This window comes from Zea mays, chromosome 7 (genome assembly GCF_902167145.1).
Source record: "Zea mays cultivar B73 chromosome 7, Zm-B73-REFERENCE-NAM-5.0, whole genome shotgun sequence".
NCBI classification, from domain to species: domain Eukaryota; kingdom Viridiplantae; phylum Streptophyta; class Magnoliopsida; order Poales; family Poaceae; genus Zea; species Zea mays.
In genome coordinates this window covers 33,703,529-33,709,553 of record NC_050102.1, presented here as the reverse complement: position 1 = coordinate 33,709,553, position 6,025 = coordinate 33,703,529, and positions in this window count along the sequence as shown.

Sequence of the window (6,025 nt, the reverse complement as noted above, 5' to 3'; positions counted from 1 at the left end):
CATACAGCCCATATCTGGTTGAGAATGCCGTCTTCGGAATATCACTTGCTCGTATTTTGATCTGATGGTAGCCAGAGCGAAGGTCTATTTTGGAAAACACCTTGGCCCCGACCAACTGGTCAAAGAGAACATCAATACGAGGCAAAGGATACTTGTTCTTGATAGTTACCGCATTAAGAGGGCGGTAATCTATACACAGCCTCAAGCTTTCATCCTTCTTCTTCACAAATAGCGCTGGACATCCCCAAGGCGAAGTGCTTGGGCGAATAAATCCCTTATCCAGCAACTCTTGCAACTGCTTCTTCAACTCTGCCAACTCAGCGGGTGGCATTCGGTAGGGCCTTTTGGAAATTGGGGCCGTTCCCGGTTGCAACTCGATGGCAAATTCAATATCCCGGTCCGGTGGCATTCCTGGCAATTCATCAGGAAAGACATCTGCATACTCACAGACCACGGGGATCTTCTTCAGGGGTAACTCCGTCATAGAGAAAGCACATGACTGAGAAGAACCCTGACTAGGCAGAATCAAAGTGAAATTCCCGCAGAAAGGAGAATTAACTTCCACGGTACGACTGGCTACATCAAGCACAACTTGGTGCAAGGTCATCCAATTTGCTCCTAGAATAATGTCCACATTTTCCAATCCCAATACAAGAAGAGTGGTTTTGATAATGTGGCTTCCCAGTTGAATAGGCACACTTTGGTTTAATTGATTAGTTGCAATTTTACCCCCAGGTGTGACTATCATGAATGACCCTTTTGAGTGAGAGAATGGCAGTTTGCAATTAGCACTGAACTTTTGGCTAATGAAACTATGAGATGCACCAGAATCAAACAGAATTAAAGCAGGTTGATTATAAACTGAAAAGGTACCGGTCATGATAGGAGCTCCTTCTGGCACTTCCTCTAGAGTAGTGAAGTTGAGCTTCCCTTGCCTGACTTGCACCTTCTGCTTTCTTCCCTTGTCTTGATTTGGTGCTGGCATCTGCCTCTGCTGGTTCCTGGGACAATTCTTGGCATAGTGGCCCACATTGCCACAAGTGAAACACTTGTTCCCATTGCCCTGGCGGAACTGCTGCTGCTGCGGAGGCTGATTGTTCCTTGGGGCGGGAGCTGGATAGCGGTTGGGTGCCGGCTGCTGCTGCTGCTGAGGTGGCCTGATCACCCATCTGCCTGCCTGCTGCTGAAAACCCCTGCTCTGATTGTGAGAAACAATCCGGAACCTCTGAGCCTGAGCGGATGGTGCTGCCATTGGTGCCTTCCTCTTCTTCTCTGCCCGGTGAGCAACAATGCAATCCTCCTGAGAGATGGCCATGTTGACCAACTCATTGAAGCTATTGGCCCGGACAGTGTTGAGTCGTTCCCGCAGCTTGGTATTGAGACCCCTGCGGAAGCGATCCCTCTTCTTTTCATCAGAATCAGCATGATACCCTGCATACTGGCATAAGTCGTTGAAGGCTTGCGCATATTGCAGTACCGTGCGGGTTCCTTGATTGAGGGCCAGGAATTCATTCAACTTCCTATCCAGGATGCCAGCTGGAATGTGGTGTCCTCTGAAGGCAGTCTTGAATTCCTCCCAAGATACTTCACGATCAGCGGGGAGCATAGCACGGAAGTGGTCCCACCAAGTCCGAGCTGGGCCGCGAAGCTGCTGTGCGGCGAAGCGAGCCTTGGCCTCATCAGGGCAGTCTCCCGTGAGGAGGGGAAACTTGGACTCGACGACGCGAAGCCACACGTCGGCGTCCAACGGATCCTCTGCCTTGGTGAACAAGGGCGGCTGCGTGCTCAGGAACTCCTGGTAGGTTGCCATAGCCGGAGGTCGCTGATGCTGGCCTCCACCATGATGCTGTTGGTGGGGCTGGCGCTGCAAGAGCTGTCGCAGAATCTCATTCTGCTGGGCCATCAGCTCCTGCACTGTGGGAGCTGGAGGAGGTGGCGGGGGAGCTTGCTCATTCTGCCCGCGACGCTGCCTCGCTGCCATCTGAAAACAGAGATTGTCGCCAATGTTATCCCGACTCATGTTTCCGAACGACAAGATATCATCTCATATGGAAGGAAAAGGCCATAATCATAATATTAGGTTCGAAAATGAAGATAACATGGTGACAAGGATCCCACAGATATCAAAAGTTTACAGGGTTACATTAATCAGGGGAAAGTACCCACAAGCCTAGTCCAAAATGTGATACTACTAAGCTCGCATAGGTTTCTATCCGCCTAAAGAAATGTCAAAGCGACTGCTCAACCCTGAGCGGTGGAAGCGACACTGGATACGGGTGAAGGAGGTATCGCGGAGGTAGTCCCATTGGCACCAGGGGCTGGTCCTAGCTCCTCGGGAGCCTCTTCTCCCTCGCTTCCTGCTTCATTAGCCTCCATCTCCAGGTGGTGCATGTCCAAGTGGTCATTGGCTTCCTCAAGTTCCCTCTGCACGTCGTGAAGCTGGTTCTCCAAGACATCAATAGTGTTGTCTCGGATCTCCACTTGCTGCTCCAGGGTGGTAATTCGCTGGCTCAGCCTTTCCACCTGCAGATCCTTCTCCACCAACTCTGTGGATAGGTCGACCACAAAATCTTCCCGACTGTCGAGAGTGAGCTTGGCAGCCTGAGCGGTGTTAGCAAGAAGTGTCATAGCATCGCTCTGAAGGGCCTGAAGGCGGTACAGCGCACTCATGCACTGAACAGTGACCATCCCAACCAAGTCAGGATACATTGCCCACACATCCTTCACATGGCTCACGCGGTTACACCACATGGGATCATCCTTCTTCTCAGCAGGGAAGAGTCCCAAGGGGTGCATCACCATCTCCAGGGGATGGTAGCCACAGAAAGTCGTCAGAGTCTTCATGGCTGCTGCCTCAACGGTGTCGTCCGTCCTGAGCCCAATCGTCTCAGAGTCAAGAGAACGCCAACCTGGCTGAAGGGGATGAGCCTCCAAAGCTAGCCAGACCCGACAACGAGGTACCCGATGCTCCTCATACAACTGCACCGTGTACATAGGGGGCGTAGGGTAACCGGCGGAGTTAAGCACTTCCCACAAGATGGAAGGAAAGCCATCGCGAGAAAGGAAGTCAGAACTGAAACGAGAGTCTCCTCCACTGGCGGGGGTAGGTGAATTCATCTGCGGAAGGGAATCAAGATAAAGATTATGGTGGAAGGAAAAAGAAAAAGAGAGCCCGGATGATTTTAAAGAAAAGGGGTTAGCTCAAATTTGAATTCCTCTTTATGTTTTATGATGCATGCATGCGGAAAGAAACATTGCCTCTCAAAAGGGGAATAGGGTGCCTTTTTAGGGCATCCTGAAATATAAGTATTGGCCCACAGGGCCTAATTAATTAGCCACCTATTTCTCCCTCTATACCTAAGGCCTTTCGTCCTAGGTCTAGCGGTCTAGTCCTGACGATCCGTAACAGTTTCTAGGCAGGTTTTAGATTTTAAAAATTGGTATTCATGGTTTATTGTCCTTCTCTGTGGTGGAATTTGCTCCGATACCAGCTGTGGCAGAACCACCCGAATTATTCCAGCTTAAGTGCCTAAGTCACGCCTCAGGGGTCGTAACACACTTAAATCGGAATAACCCGTCAGTCCCTCAGATCTAGTCTGATAGAGCCACTTAACCAGGATCAAATTCCACAATCTCACTCGAAGGTGAGTCACAGAAGAAATACAATAAAACAGGAAACCTCAACTTAAGTACTGAGTTATTACATAAATCGGAGTTTTTGGAGTAGCAAATAAGTTCACAAAATAAAGTGCAGCGGATAATCGATGTCGTCGGTAATGAGGAAATGGGCAAGGCCTAGCCCACTACTCCTCATGCTCCTCTCCTGCCGGAGCAACATCCCACTCGACCGTCCAACCCGGTGGCAGGGTGGTAGGCCAAGTCACACCATCAACTACATCCTGCATGGTACCTGCAAAAATGGTGCCACAAGCAAGGCTGAGTATACTAATACTCAGCTAGACTTAACCGGTGTGAGGAGTCTACTCCTCTACCTCTAGACTATGCAGCTGTTTGGCTGAGGGGTTTGGTTTGCCAAAAGCACTAGCTGTTTCTAAAATCAATTTTAAGCTTTTCAAATTCTACCCTCATTAACTTAGCTAGATTTGCTCCTTCTAAGCATACATGGTAACAACCAATTAGTTCAACCAACAAGTTATCTCATATAACCACATTTCACTTCTTACTCGATGCAGTACAAGGAATCAAGCAGTCTCATTAGCTGCGAGAAGCAGACGATTCGAATCGAGTTTTAAACCTTGCAAGGTAAACCTAAACACACGGCATGTCAGGGTACTCTGACCCCACACATGACAACCGTCCCCATCGATTCCCCGTTCGCGTCCAGGCCTCACTGCCTTGGCATACAATGCTCCACTGACCCCGGCTGCCGCCGTGCAGTGACCGCACTTGTACCCACCATAGCTAGCATGGGAGACCCAGTCTCAGGTCGCATGAGGGATAAAGTCCGCGCCCGGCTTCACTCAGGTACTAGGTTTACCGGTTACCATTTTTCCCGGCATGTGCTTAGTACGTTCAAAAGCTTGACTCAGGTATCCACACATTAATCCTTAATTCATTTTTCCCGTCTCATGGACAAGGCATCCTCCCTGGATCCAAGTCCATAGACCAACATATATCCCATTATCAAGATGAATACAATCAATTCCTGACCTCGCGCGAGTGCTAGAAAAATCACTCGACTTCTACCGAGATCCTGATTAGCAAGCAGCTACTCGACCTAGCATACTAGTATTCATCTCAAAAGGAGTCCTAAGTTCATGCAACTAGAGGTTTCAAGCAACTCCTACACTTAAGTGCACATTACAGTCCTACAAGCATTAAGTGTAGTAAAGTAGCATATAATAACATGGTTATGCATAAAACCGGGGCTTGCCTTCAATTGCTGGGGCTGCGGGGAGATCCTCAATAGCAGCTTCTGAAGCCTGCTCCTGGTCCTCCTCTTGGACAGGTCCTTGCTCGGGGATGAGCACGTACTCTCCGTCGGCAAGATTACAATCTAATGAATGCAATGCGTAAGATATATGCATGATACCATATGTGCTTTAGAATTTACAACTTTTAAAGATGTAGGGTCTTTTGAATTTAAACAAGTTAACCTTACTTATGTAAAACCCTTTTAGTGGTATACTTAGTAAATTGGGTTGGTTTTAATGGGATGAGGTTTATTCCTTCTTCTCTTTTCTTTTATTCTCTTTAATGTTTTGGAGTAGGTTTGAACTACAAGTTGCTTTTATAGAATTCCAAAAATTCTGAAAAAATTACAGTGGCTTGCTACTGGTGTATGATTCTCTGTCTCAAAATTTGGGGTTCAGAAAGTAAATGGTTTTCTCTGGACAAAATTACCAAATTTTAGGGCAGAAGGGGTACTTTGAACTACAACTATTATTTAACAGTGGGTAATTCTTTAAAACTTATTTTTGCTGGCTTTTAGGTGTCATAACATGACTTGATACAAATTTCTAGTCATTAATACCCTTTAATTCTTTCCCTATGATTTTCTTAAGGTTTCTAGCCAAAGGGGTGCTTTCTACTACCACTATGTTCGAAAAACATCAAACAACAGAGTTCTTATTTTTCTTAGCTAGTATTTTGTGCAAGAGCAATCATTCTGGAGTTTGGTTTCTTTTTGCTTAAGGGAAGGGGTGGTTTGCATTATTTAAGTCAAATGGTCTTTCTCACAAATTGCTAGCAAAAGGCATGGGTTCACTTCTTTTTCATGGGTTTGTATTTTTCTCTGGTGGTTTATCTCATCATAGACTTAGCTAATTTTTGGTTGCCCATTATCTTATTATTTGAGGTTGTTTATGATTTATTGGGAAAATGCCTTATTACCACTTTGTATTTATTCTCCTTACTTAAAAAGTTAGGCTGGGGTGCTCTGTATTTTTGTAGTGGGGCTCTGGTGGTTATAAGTTCACTGGATTTTTGTTAACCACTTTGGTTATGGTGTTGCAATTTTAATAATTGATTTTCAGTCTACATAAGGCTGATTAAAGCATCTTAA